At 36.3% G+C, this 25327-nt stretch overlaps 1 protein-coding gene and 1 non-coding gene across 5 annotated transcripts in view; one reads left to right on the top strand and one right to left on the bottom strand.

Annotated features, from left to right (window-relative positions):
- The window catches only part of DCC (DCC netrin 1 receptor), a 1150608-nt gene that overhangs the window by 525375 nt on the left and 599906 nt on the right, over positions 1 to 25327 (bottom strand). The window lies entirely within an intron of this gene.
- LOC123381461 lies at positions 13554 to 13660 on the top strand. The gene has a single exon (XR_006588473.1). It is a non-coding gene; the product is annotated as a U6 spliceosomal RNA (small nuclear RNA).

The raw sequence follows: 25327 nt of genomic DNA, 5'->3' as shown, positions 1-25327 counted from the left end.
TACAAACTTTCCATTTTAAGATGTATAAACACTGGGGATATAATATGCTACATAAGTGACTATAGTTAACAGTACTGTACTTTATATTTGAAAACTGCTAAGAAAAGAGATCTTAAATGTTCTCATCATAAGAAATAAGAAGAAAGGTAACTATCCAGTGATGAATGTGCTAATCAACCTTATTGTGATAATCATTTGTAATAGACACACATATCAAATCATTACAGGATCCACCTTAAATTTACATAATGTTATATGCAAATTATATCTTAACAAAGCTGGAAAAAAATAAAAATTATATATATATATGTGTCTATGTACACACACAAACACACACACCCAAAGTCATTCTTATTTTGCTGGTCCATCCATTTCTGCCATCGCTTTTCATTTTCCTAGATAGCATTTTCACTGGTTAAAATGTATACCCTTGCTTCCTAGTTAACATCAACTCAGAGGACAGGGATAGATTTGAGATAAGCATAGCCATGCCTCATAAGAATTACTCTTTTTTAAAAAGTGTTTGTTTATTTATGAGACAGTGAGAGAGAGTATGTGTGAGACAGGGTAGGGGCAGAGAGAGAGGGAGACAGAAGATCTGAAGCTTATGCACTGATAGCAGAAAGCCCAACGTGAACCTCAAATTCACAAACCACGAGATCATGACCTGAGCCCAAGTCAGATGCTTAACCAACTGAGCCACCCAAGCATCCCTAAAAATTACTCTTTAATGATCAACTTACACAGAAGACACCTGATTGAACACTTTAAATCTGGTTTATTTATACCATTTACAAATCTCATTTTAGAAAGTTGAAAAGACAACTCTACTTGTTTATCATGAGACACGTAGCCAGTTTGGATTTTCATTGCTTTTTGCATCAGCAAAAGTATTTTTGGATGTCCACATAAGAACACAAAGAAAACGGGCATAAAAATGCTGACTATTCTTTTTGCATAATGACTGAAGGTATATACATGTGGGCTGATAAAATGCCAAAACTACAACCAGAGATAAGCTTTTCTGAGTGATCTTCCTTGATTTCATTATTGTTTCATCCAGCATACAGGACTCATCCTTAATAAACTGCCACTAGAGAGGAAGATGCCATGGAATTCACTGACCTAGATCTATGTTCCAGCATGAAGATGCACTGGGCTTTGTTAGTAAGGGTTGACCCTAGAAAGTGAAGCAAAGGTATGAAGTGTTGTGTGTGTATTAATATGCACCAGACCTAAATGGTGATTGGGGTGGCTGACCAAAAAGCAATTATAATACACAGAGGTAAAGGTACTTTATAAGCAGTCAACTTCCAAACACATCCTTTATTACTCATAATTATAAGCTCAATCAGAGAGGCATCCATGTAGGAAAATTTGGAGACAACTGATTTACTTACCTATAGTATAATTAAAGTTAAAAGTTGAGAAGGTGGGGATGAATCATTCCTTAAAAAAAAATCCCAGTATCAACAGAATCATATTCTTCAATTAAATAGGTAAGTGTTGCAATTATTTGTTAGTGGACATACTGTGAAATATTAATCTCTCTAATGCACTTTCTCCCTAATTTGCTACAAAAAGGAGCAAGCAGATCATGCACATACAGGCATCTGTTGGCACCAGTATAGGGAACTACCTTTTAGGGAAGGAACACATTAAACAGACCTCAGGGGATAATTTGAAAAGCCAGACTATACAAGTTCATATGCAATACAGACTACTTCACCTTACAAATTTCTAAATTATGAGGTGGTTAACTGAAGAGTGCACCGTGTTCTGCCATAAAACTTCTAAACTTGGTTGCATTTTTTAAAAACTTTCATACTACAAAAGAAATATACACTTAAAAAATGAATCTGCCACCCAAAGAAGTGGCTTGAATAGAGTGTGACAAGCTGAGCTACCTCATAAATGCCCCCCCCAAACCAATTTTGGAGACACACACACACACACACACACACACACACACACACACACACACAGACGTTAATTCATTTAAAGAGAATAATGGATTACCTAACTGAATGTGTATTATATTCCAGTGCTAACTAATATGTGAAAGATCTTCTGAAAATATGATAAAAGCTTCACATAAAATGTACTTTGGACATGCATATCATACATATATTTTCAGAGGCTTCACCAACCTCCTAAACCACAGGATAGATCCTTGAAAATAGCACTTAAAATGAGTCGAAGACATTTTAAAATACTTTGTCAAGTCATTTCATTTTTATGACACAATGTATGATTAGTTCCATTTTATGAGGAAACTGAGGCTGAAGTTAAGTGATTAACTGATGAAATTAAGTGACATTTCTAAGTAGTAAGTAACTAAGATAAACATTGATTCAGTGCTGACACCATAGTCCTAGTCTCAATCACCATACTCTGCTATGTCCCCAAAAGTCTGCTCTTCAAATCCCATTAAAATAACTTTAATGTGCAATCGTTAACATTCTATATTTCTAATATTTAGATATAGATCAGTAATATTTTATATATCATTTTTGGTGTGTGCAGAAAAAAGAAAGGAAGGAAGAAAGGAAAAGAAGTAAGGGAGGGGGAGGAAGACAGAAAGGAAGGAAGGAAGAAAAGGCAAAGGACAATTTCTATATATATATATATTTAAGTGAAATGTGTATGTATCTATAAATATACATATCAGTTATATAAAATATATGTATTACCATGTTTATATAGAAGAATTAAAGCTGAGACAAATATACTTTTAGAGCTTTGATACAAACATTGGAGTAAAGCCGACATTGAACGGATTTAATATGGACACTAATAACTCATAAATTACTAATAGGAGGTAAATATCAGAAGTGTGTGTGTGTGTGTGTTCTTACAGATGACTTTTGTGATTCTTTTCTTATAGCTTTTTAAAGCCATTCATGAAAAAAATTACCTCCCCCCATGCCTTGGACTATCACTATTAATTGGAGCCTGAAGTCCAATGTCTACAACAAGCAGAGTTAGAGACAGAAACTCTTGGTGATGGCTACTCTCTTCTTTCTCTTTCTGAGAAAATGAAGAATAGTGTGTCCATGATTTCCCAGTGCTTTACAGCTTTCATAACTAATAATACCTAGAACCTATGGACACCACTGAGCGATCCTAAAGAGAGCATGTACATCACAAGAGAGATAGCATTTGATCTATTTTATTGTACCCACAGAGTTCCACCCAAACGTTTCTTCCGTTACATACACATGAGCTCTACCACTGAGCCCAGGGGTGTATTATTGGAATCAATGTGTATTACAGATCTGAGAGGAAGAGATCTCTTAGTTTACCAGCATTTTCAATCATGTATTCAATGTTTTGCCTTCAATAATCAATTATTTAATTAATGAATAATGACTTCTTCCAGCATTTTAATTAGTTATCTGAGGTCTGACCATCAAGACACAAAGTTGCTGAGGAAACAGGAAAGGAAAACACAGTGGGGAGCATGCTGCCATATCAGCTCTCACACCTGCACGTTTGACAGCATTCCCTATACTTAAATCTAGTCACGGTCTGGTTATACAGCTTTGTTTCCAGCCTATGCCAATTTTCTTGTCCCTAAGGCTATGTACCTTTTTTCTCCTGTAAAACACAAGATGTATCCGAAGGGCAGAGTTTCATTTCTCTGCCAAGAGGGCTTGACACACAGCCTTTCTATATGTTGGTGCCATACAAAGAAAGAAAAACAAAGGAAAGTTGACCACTTCCATTCCTAGTTTTTATAAAGACTATGTGCTAACATAGTTCTTCACTGGATAGTCTTCAGTTTTGTCTGTGAATACATCAGGGGCAAATGTATCCTTCTATCCTCCCAGTCCCTCCTATTTGTATTTTCAAGGGTAACACCACTTCAAAAACAAATACTTTTTAAACATCTATCATGTTATCAAGTTCTGAGAAAAACAACAAGAAAGGTATGTAATTAAAGAAATAATGAGCAGATGTGTGGTGTTTCATTAGAAATAAGTTGATTTTGAATCTCACCAAAAGCCAAAAGTAATCATTGGTCTATTGTGATTTATGTACTCATCCCTGATTGCCTGGTCTCTGCCTACAACAAGCAAAAGCAATAGAGTGAAGCCATCTTGACCACAAAAGAAGGCAAGCTGGATGATCTAAAGAGTAAATCTATAATTCTTGGCAATGCCAACTGAATGTGAGCAAAAGTATTTCATTTTAAAATGTAATATTTCAGGGGCGCCTGGGTGGCGCAGTCGGTTAAGCATCCGACTTCAGCCAGGTCACGATCTCGCGGTCCATGAGTTCGAGCCCCGCGTCGGGCTCTGGGCTGATGGCTCGGAGCCTGGAGCCTGTTTCCGTTTCTGTGTCTCCCTCTCTCTCTGCCCCTCGCCCGTTCATGCTCTGTCTCTCTCTGTCCCAAAAATAAATAAACGTTGAAAAAAAAATTAAAAAAAAAAAAAGAGTGGACTCTCCCTAGTACACTCTTCATTTAAAATGTAATATTTCATCATGATAATGATATGACTTATGTCCCCGACACTGCCGTTTGTCTATCATGCAGAAGAAGCATTCGTTCATGTTTCATGAAAACACTCTGTTATATCGGGTACTACAGAAGGCTTGAGTACAGGAATAGTGTCAAAATGTGTATGAGCTGGGCAACTAAACATTTACACAGGAATAGATGAGCAATATTAGCTGTGGCCTCGATAGTTCTGCCAACTCTGGACAGTAGGCATTAATAAGAAAATAACTGCGCCTCAGAAAACCTGCTCATCTGCTTTTCTCTTTGGATAACACCATGAAAATAAAAGAAGTATATTTTCAAAAACTGCTTCTCATTGGATAAAAGCTATATATATATATATATATATATATATATATATATATATATACACACACACACACACATAAATATACACATACTTATGATGACTCTGGTAAGTTTTTCAGATTGTGATACACAATTGTTGGACACTACAGGTTAATGAAATTACAGAAAAACAATTTGGAAAGAGCTGCACTAGGTGACCAGGGTGGATTTTTTTTTAACATGTGGTCACATTCATGGACAATCCCAGGAAAAATAACTAAAGAAAACTTAAAATTAAAGGAGGACTTCCCCCAGATCTTGCCCAGATAAGGGGAGCAGAAGACACTAAAAAAATAACAAAACAAAATATAAAAAAAAACAAGCATATAGTCTATTTCAAATAACCTAGAGAAATTTATCAGTGTAACATAATGAATCAAGAAATAATCTCTTGTAGGTTAGAGATAGTATTGAAAGTTTTTAGAAAGGTCACCCAAGAAAAAAGGGTCATATTTCAAAGGTAAAGTGTGATTCATTGTTTTCATAAGTTGCTACTCAATCATGCAAAATCTGGGATCCAGAATGGAAAAAGTCTTCAGAACGTTATAAACATTTTTATTCTTATCTCTTAGGAGAACACTTGGTCATGATAAGTCATAAGAAAGATGGTGGCATCTCGTTCCCTGAAAAATTTGTAATTGGAAAACTGACAAATCCTTTATATTCATAAAGGTCACATCTAAACTAAATGCACTGTTGTCAAATCTTCTGTGAACTGTCTTATTTAAAAAAGGCCCTATTCATCTTTTGGGATGAGCACTGGGTGTTGTATGGAAACCAATTTGACAATAAATTCCATATATTTAAAAAAAAAGGTCCTATTTAACCTTTTTCAGGGTCCCTCTCTTATAGTTTAGCTCAAATTTCTTATATAATGTCCAAAGTAATAAAAACTCCAGAGATATAAGAAATGGACATCCAGGCAAGTCTGAACCAGTGGCAATCTGGTAAATATTATTCACTATCTTGGTTTGGGGTTGGGAAGGTGAAAGCTCCCATCAGTAGCATTTGCCAATTTCCTTGGTGATGTCCTACTATGATTAATTTCAATTTACCAACTTTGTGACACATGGAATTAGGAAGAGATATACAGGAACGCATCTTATATGTCTATCATAGAGATTTAATATTTGTAAATAACCTTAAGAACATAAGTAATAGCACAATATAGCAAAAATAATTAGAAAATAATGAGTTGTAAGTATTTATTTCCCTGATTTTAAGATAATGAACTGAAGTGTAAGTTTATGTAATTTAATTTTATAATGGCTGTGTTTAACTACCAGCTTGCAAAAATCCTGAAAATTTACCAGTTGGCTTTCACGAGCTGTTATCAGATGGCTGTGGCACGATGCTGGCTCTGACTGAGTTCCTGTGCCTCAGCTATTGGTCTGGTGGATTCTAGACGTTAAAATCGATTCAGGCAGCTTACCACCAACAAGATAAGTGTTTCTGGATCTGCAGTGTTAAAAGAGAGGATGGTTCCTAGTTCTTAGACTCTCCTTGGAGAGTCTGATAAAAACTATTAAACTTCAGCCCCAGAAACTTGTACATATGAAAATATTTACCAAATTTTGCTTAATGTTTGGAAGGAGTTGTTGCCCTCCCCTCTCCTACTCCCACAGCTGTGTTTCGAGCAGGCAAGTGATGAAATGGCTGACACAGCCATCAGAGGAAAAAGGGGGAAGGGGGAGCCTCATCAAAGGACATTGCTACATGATCTTACAAAATTTACAAAATTAGTTCCACTCAATTAGTTTTTCAGTATCTGACTGACTGGCTAATCCATTTGGATGTGGAATTAGTTTCCTAGGGCTGCCAACAGATAGTACCACAAATTGGATGGTTCAAAACAATAGGAATGCGTTTCTCAAAGTTCTGAAGGAAAGTCTTAAATGCGGGTGGATGACAGGGTCATGCTCCTTCTGAGACTCTTGGTAGAATCCTTCCTTGCCTCTCCCTAGCTCCTGCTGATGGCCATTGATCCTCAGCATTTCCTGCCTTAAAGCTTCATCACTTTAATTAGTCTCTGTCTCTGTCATCATGGCATTCTCTTTATATGTCTGTTTGTCCTCTTAACTAGATACGAGTTAGGCTGGATTAGGAGCTCCTCTTACTGCAGTATGACCTCATTTTAACTAAAATCACATCTGCAATAACCCTATTTTCAAACAAGGTCACATTCTGAGATACTGGGCATTAGGCTTCCACATATCTTTTTTTGGATGACACAATTTAAACCTTAACAGATGTTAAAGTTAATAGTTTAATAAATTATGGATGATAATGATTGCTCCTACATTTGAGGCCTTTTCCCCCAAAAGAATTTTTAGGTCAATGTCACCATTTCGTTGTTTTGAAAGGGAAGAGATTTTTATTCCCATATAAGACAGAAAGAAGCCGACTTAATGATAGAAGAAAAAAAATGCCCCAAAATATTCAGCATAGCAATAGAAGAGGCTAGCATTTTGCCAGATTTAAAGCTACGATTCTTTTTAAAGCCCACGTTCACTTTCTTCCTCACTGAAGCCCTTTGTTCAATTCCATTCTTGGTATGTTCTCTTAGCACAGAAGCCCCTTCTAAATACAAGAAAGTACATACATCCCCTAACAAATGAGGTGAAATGTTCTTACCCTAAAGATCACTTAACCTCATGCATAAAAATGTTCACTTTGCCTGATGCCTTCAGTGACACAAATAGTTTTAATCTACAAAACATCCACTGTTTCTCAGTTAACTTTTTAAGATTTTAAGACTATTTTATAGATAGAAGCATGCTATTTTTGAAGCCAAAAAAATAAAAATGCAAAAAAAAAAAATTGCTGCTGCTCCAAAAAAGGAAACAAGTTTTTTTAAATGGATCAATTAATCGGTAGGGCTTTCACCCCACACATCCTAATGGGCTTGAAAACTCAGACCAGTTACAGTCTCATCACACCGAATAGCTATTGAGCATCCCCTATGTGCAAGGTCCCCAAATGCAGCTGAGTTCAAATATTTGGAAAATTCAAATGACTTGTCTGTCCCCCGTCCACTTTTAGCCAATGATGCAGAAGTCTGACATGATACTGTTTTCTCAATTATTCTTTGTATCACAGTTAGTGTTTGTGACAAACATTTAATTCCTAATTCAGATTTCCTTAAAACAAGAAAAGCTAGGAAAATTTTAGAGCTACGTTAGTTTAATAGTAAACACTGTCATAGGAAAAGGGAATGTGTTCCTTTAGTTTACTCTAAATCAGGGATCATTGCTGACAGTCAGGGACTGCAGTGTGACAGGTAATCAAAGTTTCTGAAGAGTTGCACAAAACTTTCTCAAAATGTTGTTCATGACAATGACTGAAACTCAATTATTCTCTTCTGGTGACAATTCCCACCCCTCAAAGCAAGAATCTGTTGTACTGGAGTCCTGAAAAATAATCACCGGTTTTATTGGAGTGACTTTTGGGCCTGAGCTAAATGTCTAACAAGGAAGCCTATTTCATTTTCCAATAGGTTTATGGAGAGAAAGCTGCTTTTCAATCTGAACTCAAATCTGCCTTCACGATACCTCCATATATTAGAAATCCTATCCTTCTGTCTTGAGCAATACAAACTCAGTCTGATTCCATTTTCCACATTAGCACACCCACTATTTCTCAGTTCAGTTGAATTAAGTAGTTTGCTAGTGGATATCTTCCATGTACCAAATACCACCCCAGATGATAAGGATATAGAGATCAGGGAGAGAAAGTCTCTTCTTAGGAATTCAGTCTAGCAAGGTTCTGCCCAATAGAATTTTCTACAATAATGGAAAAGTTCCATACCTGCACTGGCTAATATAGCTACCTCTAGCTACACATGGCCACTGAACATGTGAGATGTGATAGGACAACTGGGAAACTGAATTTTTAATTTTTTGTAATCTTATTTAATTTAAATTGCCACATATGGCAAGGCTACTGTACTGGACAGTGCAAGTTTGATAAAATAGCCAGATTCAGACACGAACTATTCCTGGCAGAAAACAGCTGAACTGAGAGACCAGGTTAGTTATCCTGAGGAGCTGATATCTGAGCTGTCTTGTGTGTGTTGGTGCTGAAATTAGCCGAGTGATGAATGGAAGAAAGAGTTCAAGAAAAAAAGCAAACAAAACATCATGACACACAAGCACAAAGGAACCTCCTGAGAACAAAGAATTCAAATACCAGTTTGTACACAAAATCTGGCTGTTTGGCATTGGGTATAAAATCCATTTTCCTCATGGCCTTCATAAAATTAGTTTTTAAAGCACACTGTGTACACGATTTGTTTTGATCTGTAGAAAAAATGTGAGACTATTTCTTTCCTTATTTGAATACTATACTTCAAAATGTGCCTCTGAAATTCCAACGGACATTCTTGGCAGAAAAAAAATGGTTGAATTTAAGTTTACGTCTAACTAAAAGAATTCTATAAATACTCAGCCTAACTGCTAACAAGTCAAGCTTCTCCTATAGTAATTGGAAATGTGAGTTTCTGAACTGAGATGTAGGATTTTATGTGCCTATTACAGTTTGTCTAGATAATAATAACAAAAACCACATAGTTCAGCCTTCTAAGATTTTTTCAAATGTTGTGTAAGTCTTTGGATGAACTCTTTGGATTAAATTTTCTATCCAACTCTGTGTTGTATTCACATATTTGAAGTATGAAAAACTGTCCACATCAGTGTTAACAGACAAAAATATAATTAGGATGGGAAAGGGCTGGAGCCCTGCTGAGAGCTGTCAGACATGGCTGAATATCAAGGTGAATATCACACTGAGTCATCAAGACAAAGATTCCTGGGCTACCTTCTCAAGTATACAGATTTGGTCTGTGTCTTCCTTACATACTCAATGAACACACTGTGTATTTGTTTTAGTTCAGCAGAACACATATTTCCTGATGCTTTTCTTTTGGTTTGGCTTTTGGCTTCTCTATTTTTTTAACCAGGTGCTACCACAGGCTCTGGGATACAGAAGTGTAAAGATGAGACTTGGTTCATCTTCTGAACAGCCTAAGAGACTGGTATACATGGACAAATGGACAGCCTCGTTCATAGTTGAATGCTACGTGTCTTCCTCAAAATTTGTTGTCTAGAGGGTGCCTGGGCGGCTCAGGTGGTTTAGCATTTGACTCTTGATTTCCGCTCAGGTCATGATCTCATGGTTTGTGAGATCGAGCCCTGCGTCAGGCTCTGCTCTGACAGTGTGGAGCCTGCTTGGGACACTCTCTCTCCCACTTTCTCTGCCCCCACCCCTCTCTCTCCTCTCTAAATAAATAAATAAATAAATAAATAAATAAATAAATAAAGAATAAAAAATTTGTTTTCTACTGACATGTTCACAGCTTACAACACCATGAGCCAAATAAATTTTGATTTCAGAAGAATGGAGAGATATACAAGGAAAAAGAAGGGTGTGTGTGTGTGTGTGTGTGTGTGTGTGTGTGTGTGTGTGTGTGTTTCTAACTTCAGAGAGTCAAAACAAGAAAAAAGTGATTGTATTTGAAAAGAAAATAAAGTGGAGAATGTGGCAGATGGTGATGGGACAGGACTTACCTTTTCAAAATATGAAATTATTGGCAAGATCTTATTTTGTTTCCTAAATATTTGACTCTGACAGTATTTAATCAGCTTATATATGGTTCTCTTAGCAACTATTAGTGCCCACATTAGTGTCTTCATGAAATAACATGAAGGTGTCAAGAAAAATAATGGAAGATTATTAAATTTTAAGTATTAAAATTTTCTCTAATTTGAATTATCAGTTAAGAATAACTGCTTGCATACAATTTCTCAAACATACATAATGGGGGCACCTGGTTGGCTCAGTCAGTTGAATATCCAACTTTGACTCACATCATGATCTTGGGATTCATGAGTTCAAACCACATCAGGCTTGCTGCTATCAGCACAGAGCCTGCTTCAGATACTCTGTCCCCATCTCTCTCTGCCCCTCCCCCACTTGTGCTCTCTCAAAAATAAACAAGCATCTATAAAAAAAATATTTAATGAACATGAAGTTAAGTTGGGTTGATAAATATCCCCAAAAAAGTCACCTAAACAATTGTCAGCTTACTTCATAGCCCCAGTTTCCTTAAACCAAAATGTAAACCCCCAAAAGCTCATGAAGCCTTTCTTCAAACATGCAATTTATGGCAAGTGCTGTCAGAATCATTCTTTTAAATAAAAATGTGACTAAAATATAATTATGGAAAACAATCCAGTTATTAATGACAATAAAATTTCTTAAAGTACAGATTTAAAATACTGAGGTCTTTTAATGGTGTTGTATGGAACATGTGCTTTGTGAGTTTTAAGTGGAGACACATGGCTATACAGTAGTAACTTGTGTTCCCCTGACAATACAATCTCTCTGACTATTCCTCTGCCCAACTAGCTTCTATTTGACACGGGGACAAAAATGACATGGAAAATATTTTTGGGCAGTGTAATCAAAGTTAGACACTAGTTAAAGTGGTATGTACAAACTCTACCCAGTAATAACTATTGCAATAAGGAAGAGGGTCCAGTGTGAAATCAACTCAACTTCATTAAAAAAACTTTAAAAGGCTGGGATATGCTTGGGGAAAGACAGTGGAGGACAATAGGCAATTTGGTCCCTGTGGCTAGGCCATTTGGATTTGTTAACCAAAGTTAAGCTCCCATCCTCCCACACGGACTGGGAGACAGGGGACCTATCTTCGCCTGTTGACTGCAACAGACAGGTTCTGGACCTTGAGCTGTTAGAGACTATGCTAGTGTTTAAGGTTCTCAGTACAAGAATCTGGACAAAGTCATTATATTCCAAGTGTTCTTTTGTAGTCCTCAGTGGAAGAATGAATATATATATATATATATATATATATATATATATATATATATGGCAGCAGAGGAAGAACGGTATAGCTTAAGTAGTGGATGTGAATTCTCTAGAAGCTGATCAGTCTCTATAGAGAAGGGTTCAGAGCTAAGTGGACAGAGAAACTGGGCTCTGCTTGTCCAAACTGTCTTCTGATCTTCACTAGGTGATAAGGAGAGGAAGTTGAAGGGGAAGGCAATAGAGAGAGAATATTAACTGAACAAAGTGAGCACTGTGTTAGAAGCTTTGCAAAAACAAGTTCTCAGCAATTATGCAAAGTAGATATTACTTTCAACACATTATGGAAGAGGAAATGGAAATGCAACAAAGTTAAATTTCTTCTGAAGATTAAGCTGTTAGTAGTTTAAGCTGAGATAAAAGTCAGGTCCAAGGTTACTACCTCTTGCTATTTTCTCTAACCCTCCTATCTTGACTTTTGGTTAAGAAAGAGCCTGAAGTGTGCCATAAAAGACCAAGGAGTTCTCTACCATATATTCACTTAAGTAGTTCTGGGTCCACATTAGATGCTGAGCAACGAATAGCTGACAATGGAGGTGTCTGTCTTCTTAAACAATATTTTCATAGATAGCTAATTAAATTCATATTAATTCTATTCTACTTAAAAGCCATTCTGTTTATAGGAGGCTAATGTCTCAATATGTTACCATTTTAAAATACATTTGGGAACCAGATTTAGGACATGGATATTTGCTATGGGAATATCTATTATTATTTTCTGTTAGTGTGACTATTAATGAAAAAATGACAAGGCCTGGGACCCTTCCAAAAAAATCTCAAAACCTGTCTCAACTAGTCCCAATTCTAGAAAGAACTCATTTGCCAATGAATGATAAAAACAAAACAAACAAACAAACAAATAAAGGCCTGCATGGAGTAATTAGGTTTGCAATGAGAAATCTGATCCATTGAAACCTTTCTTAAAATAAATTTGGTACCCTGCCTACCAGAAGTGTGCTGGTTCTTAAATTACAGAATAGTGAAAAAGGTTTCTAATTAAAACATTTAATTACAATTATTTTTCTACCTAAATCTAATTTCTTTCATGTAAAGCAAAAGCTATATCTACCACCAATTTTATATTAATTGCCACTAAGGTCACGCTTATGTAATGCAACTTTGAGTATCATGAGTTCATGCCTCACCAGAAAGCTAAGCATAAAATATATAGTATGCCCAGGATATTCCAATTTTTTTAATGTATGGATTCTTTTTTCTTCTTCATTCAAAAAATAATTTTAAAAAGGACATTTTAATCTCGAGGGAAGCACGTAATTGAAGTAAAAACTACCTTTCCTCTCCCCCTTCCCTCATATCTGTGGAAATTTTGAGAATGATTTGCCAAGAATCCACTATTTTATTCACTTCTTTCAAAGACAGTCTTAAAAAAAGAATATTCTGTCAATAAATCCAAGTAAGAAGAAGAAAGCAATGAAACTACATGGTTGCATTTTATAGAAAATCAGATGGGCAATGTTACTTTTAGCATTTTGAAAGACAGGGGAGCGGTATGACTACATACTGGCTACATGTGCCCAGGTTAAGATTTCTTTTTTGTTTACATATGAAGCTGACTAGTTTTGCCAGTGTGGAGAACTGTCAACTTGGCCATCTGTGTGACAATACATTTTTCATGTTGCAATTCCTGTTCAAAGAAAAGTAAGGGAAGGTCTTTAAAAAACTTCACCTGTTTCAGCAAGGCAAACTCCTCATTCATCCTAATTCAAACATTACACAAACTGGAAGGAATGTCCCTCTGACAGGCAGCATGGAAAATTGTAGGAAATTCTCAGAACTTATAAAAATGAGAGCTACCGTGCTCGCTTCGGCAGCACATATACTAAAATTGGAACGATACAGAGAAGATTAGCATGGCCCCTGCGCAAGGATGACACGCAAATTCGTGAAGCGTTCCATATTTAAAAAAAAAAAAAATGAGAGCTACCATTTACTTGCTTCTGCAAGGTAGTGATTTTAATTTTGTCACTATAACAACAGAAAAATGCACCCAGGAAAATGATACTGTAGACCCTCAATCCATATTATTTCTTGGGTACCCTGAGAACTCACCTAATCTATCCCTTTATCTCTGTTCACATTTGACCTTGAAACTTGCCAGATTGTAGCCTTTTCCATCCCAAATTCCTTGGAAAATTCAGTCACTTATATTAAGATTCATTACTACATGAGACAATGATAGAACCTCGGATTCTTATTCAAATTTGACATTAAGAGACAGTATATTAACATTACAGGTCGCCGCTGTTTTTATGAAAGAGAATACTCCTATTCCATTGTATTCAGGAGTTAGAATATTCTAGACTTACACTGTGCTCCTCTTTTACTTCTTCCATTGCTAAGCATATTCTTGCACATGTGCCAAATGTTCTTATACATTGGAGTCAGAACCTACTTAAAACTCCTTATAGAAAATGAAATCAGTGAAGAACTTTTCATATCCTTCTTGCCTCTGACAAGGCCTTCTTGCCTCATATCCATCAAGCCTCACAGCAACTCTTCAAAGTTTTATGGGTCTCGTTAGATATTATAAAATAATTGTCCTTTTCTGCCAGGGATGTTTTCTAATTTTAGCTTTATTTAACTTACCTTTATGGAAACTGGAATAATCATTAGGAAAAAAGACACTGATTTCCAGGTTCAATCCTCTAACAAGATACTGCACCATGCCAAGGATGGTAATGAACTCATTTCACCCAAGATGTCCTAAATTAAGTTGTCAGAGGGAGGGTTCAAGAACATCATGTACTCTGAGTTGTATTGATTGATGATGAGTTTGCACAATTGTCTTAAATAGCAATTCTTTTTCTCTTGAGATTAGTGGCTGAGGGAAGAGGTATTAGGCATCTTTTTAAAAAAAGACAAAACAAATATCAGTCTATAGAGGCAGAGGCATTAGATTAAGAAATAAACCATAGAAATGCAGAGTTGGAAGGAATCTTAGAAGTCACATATTCAAGTACCTTACCATATGCATAAATCCTGTCCACCTTCCCTAAAAGGGTTCATCCAGAACCTAGTTAAGACTTCTACAAATGAGGCAATCCATTCTACTTCTTGATGAGGTACTTGAAAATTCTCATGTAAAACAAACTGTAATCTGTCCTCAGTTTCAACACACTGAATTTAATTTTGTTTCTAAAATAACAAACACTTGGGGAGGGGAACTCATGTGCACCAGCCTGTACGGAGTATTGTAGTGGTATTCAAAAACATATGAAACATGTCTTCTCCTTCTTTCATGTTGTGGAGGAGTACAGGGAGCACCCAGGAAACAGAGAATCACTGAGAGGTAGGTGAGTGTCATGTTTCTACCATTCACTGAGGAAGTGTTACATACTCTATATTTAGTCCTCCCAAATTGATGTGTTGAAATCCTAATCCTCAGGGCAAGGGTATTAGGAAGGAGGGCTTTTGGGAGGTGATTAGGTCATGAGGGTGGGGCCCTCACAAATGGGATTCATGCCCTTATAAAAGATGTTCCAGAGGCTCCGTCCTCCCTTTCACCAGGTGAGGATCCAACAAGCAGGTCTTATCAGATACCAAATCCGCTGGCATCTCTATCTTGGGCTTCTCAGCCTCCAAAACTGTGAGAAATACATTTCTGTTGTTTATAAGCCATCTGGTCTATGGTATTTTTGTTATAGCAGCCTGAATAGACTAAGACTGGGGAGCACTTAGGCAAGTCACTTGGTTCCTCAGAATGTATAGACAGTTACAGTACCTCAAAGGGTCGCTTCAAGGATTAAACTTGCTGACACAATTGTTTAGCAAATTGTGGGATTTAAACAAATGTAAATGGTGATTGTTATGAATCTCTATGCAGATTTCTAGGGCAAAACATCTCACCCTGGGCTAGAACAATCACCTTATTTACCTGCTGTCTATGCAGGAAATGGTGACATATTTCCCCTTTTGTACTGAACATTTACTATAGTTTCTGGTATATAGTATTTGGTAAATTAATCCAAATGAGTACTACTGTGGGACCTCACAAATTGTGATACTAGTAAACAGCACAGGTAGTTTAGAAGCAGGAATGCTTTACTTTAAAGATAAATAATGGGGGTGCCTGGGTGTCTCAGTCCGTTAAGCGTCCGACTTTGGCTCAGGTCATGATCTCACGGTTCGTGAGTTTGAGCCTCGTGTCAGACTCTGTGCTGACAGCTCAGAGCTTGGAGCCTGCTTCACATTCTGTGTCTCCCTCTCTCTCTGCCCCTTCCCTGCTCATGCTCTATCTCTCTCTGTCTCAAAAAAAAAAATAAACATTAAAAAAAAAGATAAATAATGAATTCACTTTCCATATTATAAGTTTAAGTATTAAGCATCCTGCAGAAGTGATCTAAAGGTAAATGAAAAGACAGGGCTGGATGTAAAGTTTTGGAAGTCTCCACAAAGATAGAATGGGTGAAATGTAGGGAAAGAAATGAGGGGTGTCCTTTACAGAGAAAAGAGAAGAAGTTCAACTTAAAACCTGGGGCAATGCTAAGGGTTGGCATTGGCAGAAGAAACATCTAGAAAGCCCTAACAAGTACAACCTTATTTAACTGGATCTGTTATTACTTGAACTTTACTCTCCTAAAATGCCCTTCAAACAATCAATAGGTATGTGGTAACATCTACTGTCTGTCCAATGTAACTTGGTATTTTTACGATGTATAGAAGAAAAAAACAAACAAAATCCATATTTTAAAAAATAAATCCATATTCTTAAAGAAGTTTTTAGGGGCGCCTGGGTGGCTCAGTGGGTTGAGTGACCGACTTCACGATCAGGTCACGATCTCACAGTTTGTGGGTTTGAGCCCCATGTTGGACTCTGTGCTGACAGCTCGGAGCCTGGAGCCTGCTTTGGATTCTGTGTCTCCCTCTCTCTCTGCCCCTCCCCCACTCATGTTCTGTCTCTCTCTCTCTGTCTCAGATACAAATAAACATTAAAAAAAAAAAGAAGTTTTTAGTTTCCTGAATAAACAACACTTGGTTAAAACAAGAAACAAAGAATGTAGGAGACAAGGATAAGTAAGCCACATGATTGTATGTTTAAACTCTGCTACTATATGCCACAGGCTCTGGAATTGCAATTGAAACAATAGAACAGTGTAGAACTAAGAAATCAAGAAAGATTTATGGATAAGATGGGTCTACAATGGAGCCATAGATAGATAAGCTTTGACATGTAAATTTCACCTTTACAAATGTTAATCATTGAATCCTGTTTCCTCCTCTTGGGGGCAACATAACTGGTCTAGGCATCAAAATCTTCATCAATACACTAGGGGAGATAACAATACCTATGAAAGAGCTGTTATAAGAATTAGTTGAATTAAATATGAATGCTTAAAAGAGCACATGGCATGTTAAGCTGTGTAATGATGGTAGTTATGCTTATTAGTATTCTCCTATTGGCTTCAAATAATTGTTTTGCTATGAATCAGGCATATTTTGGCCTGTTTCATATTTACTCCATGTGAGTTTCTAAAAGAACTCTCTCGTATACATAATTTAACACAAATAAATAAGCAGTTTTTCTAACTATGGCCTTCAAATATCACCATGTGTATGGGTAGATAAAATAGACATTGGGCATCACATGTAGGTGGGAAAATAAAAACAATATTTTTATTATTAACATAATCTCTTTGATAATTTTTGTAGTTGAGGACACAAGAGGAGTTTTTTGGATTCTAAATGCACTAATCTGTTCTGTAATTTTATTTTAATTACCACATAGGGGATGAGGTGGTGTTGAGAAAAGATTGATAGACTAAGAATTAGGATCTCTGGATGTTACTCAGGTCTCCACAATTAACTTGCTGTGAGACTTTGGACAAATAGATAAAATTCTCAGCTTTAATTTTCTAACCATAAAATGAGGGATTGTAGTTTCTTTTCTTCTTATCCAAGCAACTTGTATTATGGACCCAATGATGATTCACTGTTACAAAGTGTAAGTATTGGTCAATGTCTAGGCAGTATCTTTCAATATTTCAGGTGCTATATGATCATAGACAACTGGCTACAGACTTGTCTCTACCTGTAGGATGAATGGGCACTTGGGCGCTGGTGCTATGAACACAGCGTACATCTCTGATCCTTATGTGTCTCCGATAGTCTGAAATTTTTCTGCTACTCCCCAGTCATGGTAATAGCCATGAAAAGGTTTCCATCATTGAATTTAATAATTTGTGGAGAATACAAACCACCTCACTGTAGTTTTATCATTCATGTTACTCTTTATGCCAGGGATGGGAGAAGAGATACTCATCTAGATCACATCAGAAAAACCATTTTGTTGGTCATAATTCTTAATAAATAAAATTAAGGTCAAAATTCTGAAGATTAAAACAATATATTTCAATCAAAAGTATAATAATTTTGAGAGAGAGAAATTATATGAATGAAACTCTTCTCCATGTCTCTGTACCCACTCTAATTCAAGAAAAATATTTCTAAAATTTAGGACCACATTATTTTAAGAGAATCCTGAAAAAGGGGCACCTGGTTGGCTCAGTTCATTAAGCATCTGACTCAGTTTAGTTTCAAGTCATAATCTCACAGTGTCATGTGTTCAAGCCTAGCGTCAGGCTCTGCACTGGCAGCATGGAGCCTGCTTAGGATTCTCTCTCTCCCTCTCTCTCTGCCCCTTCCCAACTCATGTTGTCTCTGTCTCTCAAAATACATAAATAAACTTTAAAAAATAAAAAAAGAGGTCCCAAAAAGAATGTTCTTTTTTGTGTGGTCTCTTAAAAAAGTCAATTTTCTAGGTAGTCAACATTATATAACCCTAGGAATGATAAAAGGATGCCTGCTTGAATTTTTTAAAATAGTCATGTGAAAACAAAAAAAACTACTACCACCACCAATAAAAAACTCATGTTTTGTCATTTATAAGTAAACTCAAACCTAACAGTGAATAGTAAGTTGCTATGAGGATAGAACATGACCCACACAAGTGTGTATGTACATATGTGTATAGAAGAACTCATAGAAATATTATTGGGAATTTCTTCACATGCAACTCATATGTATCTTCTTCCTAACAGAAAGATTAAACTTCTACATGCACAATATATAAGTAGGAATAACAATTTTTAAGCTAATAAAAACATAAACATTTGAGTACAAAATGCTTTATCATCTCCAATGTTTATATCATGTTTTGTTTTATTTTTTTTGTAAGACAGAGAGTGTGAGAGCACTAATAGGGGAGGGCCAAAGGGAGAGAGAGAACTTAAGCAAGCTCCACGCTCAATGTGGAGCCAGAGGGAGGGGATCAATCTCATGACCCTGAGCTGAAATCAAGAGTCGGATGCTTTTCTGACTGAGCCACCCACGTGCCCCATACCATGTTTTGTTTTTTTAAATAAGAGTCTTAATTTATTATAGACTTTCAGTTGAATGTGTAATAATCAAAGACTGAATAAAAATGAGACTAAGATAATTTCATTTATAGTTTTCATTTAATTTCAAGTTTTTCATTTTTTTAAGTATGTGTGAATTTTTCTCATAGGACGTCTCTCACATGATTTTAGTTATGTCTACAGAGGAGCAATCCTTTCATAAATAGAATAAAAAATGTCGATCATCTGAATGTTTCAAGTATAAACTAGATAGACTTACAGTATATAAACTTTCTGTTTTATCTTTCTTTAATTGTATAAGAAAAAGGAAGGATTGATTTTTTAAAGTAATACCCAGAACTTTAAAACATGTATAACATTATATAAACCTCCAGAGTTTACCTATTTGGTAAGCTAATTTTGGTCAAATTTGCTTTCATTATACAGTGCTCAGATTCTAATTCTTTACATTTTATATGCTGCAATGTGCAAGACACTTCAAATTATTTTTTGAATGAGGTAAAGTATAAATAAATAAAACCCTGAGCACAATATTCATTAAGTAACCAGTAAACACTAAAAAACAAATTACCTAAATTCCTCTACTGACTTAAAAGGTTGTAAATATTGGCAGTTTGGCTGGTTAAATAGCCTGAGCTTTCTTGCTGCACAATATTGATAAGAAGGGAAAACTATTATATCGGCAGAAAGAAATGCATTAGTGTAAGTAATAATTATATGAAATGCATTTGTTCACACAGTTTAGAAATATTTTGCATGCTATGTACATGGAGACAGAATGTGGTAAGTCAAGGAATTTGGAATGAACAGTGGGGAAAATGGAAACACCAATGAGGACTGCACTGTCTAGATGAGTGTGAACCCAGGAGTGTGGTGGGCTTGGAGTTAACCAACTGGAATGCAGAACTATTAAAACTGGACCATTTGGGCCCCAATGCCCATTTCCTCAGGTTTATACCCCACTGTGCTTTACATTAACAGTGTTACAATGAGAAACCTACATGGAAATGGATGAAACTAATTAAGAACCAAGAAACAAACGTTTCCTAAGTTACACCTTGTTTGAGGTAGAGTTTGGCCGCAATTATGCAGTCAACAAATTATGCAGTCAGCACTCGTTGATGGTCTGGAACCTCTACATTGTTTTGTCATTTTGCCTTAAGTATTCTATCTGGTAGCCACTGCGCATAGACAAATGCACCAGAACTGAAAACCATAGAGGTCACTCTCTGCGGGAAATCCTGATTGCCTGCACTGCTTCTTAATTGGAGGGTTAGCATAGATGGAAAGGAGGGTGAACAGTCCTTGGACTTTGTTTTTACCTTGGAAATATTGCTTCTGGTACAAAATACCAGAATTAAGTTTTTTTTATTGCCTTCCAAAAATCCTACTGAAATTAGAGGAGATAAATCAAAACATAATAAACCCACAGAAGCTCTGAAAAAAAAAAAAGGTTAAGGAGATGGTTGGGTTTAAATGGAGTAGCTTTTTTGGATAAATATCTGGAAGAGATAAAATGAGTAAGATGATATTGATGTTTTAAACAAAACAAGTGAAACGAAGACTTGAAACATTTATAAGACAAAGCCTACGAGGAGGTGGGAGCTATTTTTTTTTAATGTTTATTTTTGAGAGAGAGAGAGACAGAGCATGAGCAGGGGAGGGGCAGAGGGAGGGAGACAAAATCTGAAGCAGGCTCTGCGCTGTCAGCACATAGCCCCATGTGGGGCTCGAACTCACAGACTGTGAGATCATGACTTGAGATGAAGTCAGATGCTTAACCGACTGAGCTACCCAGGTGCCCTGTGGGAGCTATTTTTTTATAACAAAGACTCAAATACACAGAGTAAATATAGAAAGTGGGGCAAGAAAATGAGGCAAGTGTGTTTAAGGAATATCTATGCCATTTGCCACCTACCACTGTCTGGTATCCGCTGAAGGACCATTAGCAGTAAGATGTCCTCGAATTTCTAAAATTATAAGACTAATCTGTAAAGAAATTTAATGATTTTCATAATTAGGGTTGAGGCTTAAACCATTCTCATTTTGTGAGCTTTCTAACATCTCTTTCTGTTAGCTCTTCTTCCAATCTGTAGTGACACCAGCCAGGTCATTACCCCACTTGGTCAGCCCTACTTTGGAGGGGACAGACCTTTGAGGATCAAAATTTATGTAATGATAGAAACATTACTCAACATCCATTCATATATCTTTTATAAATATGAATGAACAATCAATGACTAGCAAATACATTGAGAAAACTAACAACACAATGTAAAAGATCAAAAATGAGCCAAGGTAACAGCTGACCTTACAAAGCAATGAATTAATGCAAGGAACAGAAAAGAACTTTACTATATTCCTATCAATACTTTGAGAAACTGTTACATCTATAAATTGGAACAAAGTGATATGAAAAAGAAATCCAAGAGTAGAGAGTTCTTAAAACATTAGAAATCTGTAAATTGGGGAATCTCATTTTTGCACTGAGCAAAAAAGTGAAAAAATGGAAACTATTAGAAAAAAAAGAAAGAGAGAGACATAAAGACATAGAGAATTAACCCAGCATGCCTACATCCATCTAATAACAATTTTAAGAGAAGGCATAGAAAGTGGAAGGACTGAAAAAAATAGGGGGAAAAAACCATCAGAAGTGCAAAACTACAACACTCTTCAAAATAAAGTGGTTGTTATGTGGTTAAGTGCCCAGCAAGACCCACACCTATTCAATGAAATGTCAAGTCTCCAAAGATTCAGAGGTTATAAAAGCCTTCAAAAGCAAAAGCTGCCCATCTACAAGGGAATGGAGATCAAATTGGCATTATATTTCTCATCAGCAATGCTGAATGTTGTAAGACAATAAAGGAATGTTTTCAAAATTCTGAGGAAAAATAATTATGAACTTCAAAATCTACTTTCAGCCATACTATTATATAAAACTACAATTATGATGGCAAACTAATGACATGTCATATATACAAGGACTTAAAACATTCACTTTCCAAATCCCTTCTAAAACACTGCTTATGGATATCCAAAAGAAAGAAAGGCAACAAACTGAAAAGGGAACCCAAACATGGAAGAGACAGACATACATCAAAACATAACGGGCATAACCAGACAACAAAGGAGTAGGTGTTAAAGGGGAAAAAAAATCCTAGGAGAACAGTTATGGGGTAGAACTAAAAGAAATATCAATACAAATTAGAATAGTGATCCAGATAGTTTCAAGGGGGGAAAAACGGTGTCCTTAAGAAAAATGTCTTTTCTACTTTAAGAATAGTACATGATTAATGAGTGATCTTAGCAACAAGATGGAAGCATGCTATTATTTTTTTAAAGACTACAAAGTGTCATTTTAAAATTTCAGGAAAAGGAAAAAGGAAATTTATAGTCAAAATAGAAGGCAAATGAAGAAGAGTTGCTGGCTAAAAGTAGAGAATTCATTTGACTTCCATGCTTGAGAGACACATGCTCGGGGACAAAGAATTACATTTCCTTTTTATGGGTCCAGTTACATTATTTAGCTCATAAGCATAATACAATACTGTGTCATTTATTGGTTTCCAATTTTATAATTAATACATAATCTGTAATTAAACCAAAATTATAATTATGGTTTAAAAAGAGAATGTAAGAATGTAAAAATACATGTGCAGTTGATGGAAAATACCATAAAATTGATGAAGGTTTAAGGAAATGTGTGAATATGCTTAATTACAGCAATTTTCTGAAATTTATTGACAATAAATCACTTTTAAAAAGCCATTATAACATGACTTTTAAGTATAGATTGTTTTTCCTTTATGAGAACTGCATGCTTAAACTCATTTTCTAAGAATGAGTCAAATGCATGACGAGCGTGGGAAAAAAAAATTAACTGGGCATTTTCTGAAGGGGACTGCTAAACAGAGGTAAATCTTCAAGGTTGAAAACCTGGGTCCTCCCACTGTTCAGACAGACTTTCACACTGATCACAAAAGTTCTCATGGAGAAAAATTCTATAAATTTCTATAAAACTCATTAACAACATATCAAATTATAGTACTTAACAAATCAATTATAGTTGTCAATATTCTGAGTTATATCCCACACTTTAAAACATTTCCTATGTAGTTTATTGAGATGTTATTTATATTTACAGATATCTGAAATATTTTTTAGAGACACTACCATACAAACTGGCACACACACACCCACGCCTGTTTGAGTATTTGCATATTACTCCACGGTGTGAAGATATTTCAATGCAAAGGAAACTCTGAAATGGTAAACATTTTGACTGGAAAAACTGTCTTTGCAGAACAAGCCTAACTCAGCTCGCTGCCATATGAAAAAAAAATTAAGTGCAGGAGGCAGTGAAAAACGACCAGCCATTTCTTTTCTCCCAGCTGATACATATCTTATTTATTCTTCCTTGTAATGTGTGAATACTGCACCATACCCTATTTTGTCTTCTGCCTCAATTAAAATGTAAATTTCTGCAGCCCATCTCTATAATTCCAAACTGCTCTAGGCAGGGGAATTTAAACTGCTTTTAATAAAACCAACTACAGATGCTGAAATAAGATTTCTTCCCAAGTCTTTGAAATCTATATGTGTCATGGTATGCTGGATCCTCTGTAGTTATGTCTCAGCTACAAACATTCAGATAAAAGAAAGAAAGAAAAAGAAAGAAAGAAAGAAAGAAAGAAAGAAAGAAAGAAAGAAAGAAAGAAAGAAAGAAAGAAAGAAAGAAAGAAAAAGAAAGAGAAAAGAAAGAAGGAAAAGGCGATGGGTGCATTATCATCACATACACAAACCCACAGCAAGGAGACTGACCCTCCACTCCTTTTGGACAATTCCTAGCAATCAATCCTTTTTTTCTTTCCTAAAAGATAAATGTTTGTTACATTTAGAATTTAGAGCCTCAAAATGCCACTGCCCACTTTTTCGGATAGATAACAGTTTGGTAGGTAGATGCAAAATGGAAGTGAAGTCTGCAAAGTGAATTTTGGATTTTCATATTAGCCTGTTGGTCTAACTCTTCAATTGATCCAGGTCAGTGGATCAACCCTATAAAACTTACTGTTGCCTCTGCCTCGTAAGCCTCTTTGCTCCTTTTCCTGGTTCATTCCTAATGCCCTTTCAAGCCTTAACTTTCGTGCCTTCTCCAGGAGACATTACCTGGAGCAGCCAGAGGGTCCATTTGCCTCTTTGCCTCCCCTACCCTCAGTGGCCCCTGCTTGCTCCTTCACAGTTCTAGTAACTTCTATATTAGGATGACCATATAATTTACCATCTAAAAAACAAAACAGCTGTAAAGCCAGACTCTTTCAGGAAAACCAGGACATACAGTCAATCCATTAGTTACTTGGACAGCTTCACATTATTGTCGTATGGTGGGAGAAGAGGGTACGTTGGGATATGCTAGTGGGGAAGCCATATCAAACTAAATGGCTGACATTTGTGGTTCTCAGATGCCTCCGGTCTGCACAAAACCCACAGCCTGGTAATATTGGCAAAGGGATAAAGTTTCTTTTCCTGCCACAGATGCTTATCATTTAACAATATAATCTGTGTTTCTCTAAACCTGTGGTTCCCAATAGGGGGTGATTTTGTCCCCTGGGGGATGTCTTGCAATGTCTGGAGATGATTTTGGTTGTTATAATTAGGGAAGGCAAGAGAGGATGCTATTGGCATCTAGTGGGTAGAGGCCAGGGATAGGACACCCTCTCAGAACAAAGAGTCAACCAAGCCCAAATGTGAATAGTGTCAATGCTGAGAAATAATTGCCTCAAGCAAGTGATGTAATGAGCAGGCAAGAGGGCAAAGAACAAAGGCAGCGGAGATGTGAGGCGTTTAGATTTAGAGTGTCAACCACGCAGCCCCATGTGGAGAAGCAAGGCTTTGGTAAGGAACGCAGAATTTCAGTCATCCTCGATTTGGTGTCTCATGAGCATGCTGCTCTCATGAGTACTTGTTATTGAATAAATGGCTACAAATGAGGTATGACTCTATGTCTACACCATTTTGCTGTAGAATAAGCAAAAATAAGCGAATACTCTGAATGGAATTTCCCAGTTCCTTCCGTTTTTTTACATCCTTCTTGCCAAGTTAATTCATTTCACTTCATTACACTGCCCTGCTCAAACACCTCCAGCATCTAAGTGTTGAGACCTTCTGAAGCTGTCTTGGAAAGTTCTTTGTAGGAGCACCTCACTTTAGCCATATT

The sequence above is a fragment of the Felis catus genome, chromosome D3 (assembly GCF_018350175.1).
Source record: "Felis catus isolate Fca126 chromosome D3, F.catus_Fca126_mat1.0, whole genome shotgun sequence".
NCBI lineage: Eukaryota > Metazoa > Chordata > Mammalia > Carnivora > Felidae > Felis > Felis catus.
This window is presented reverse-complemented; position numbering and strand designations above follow the sequence as displayed.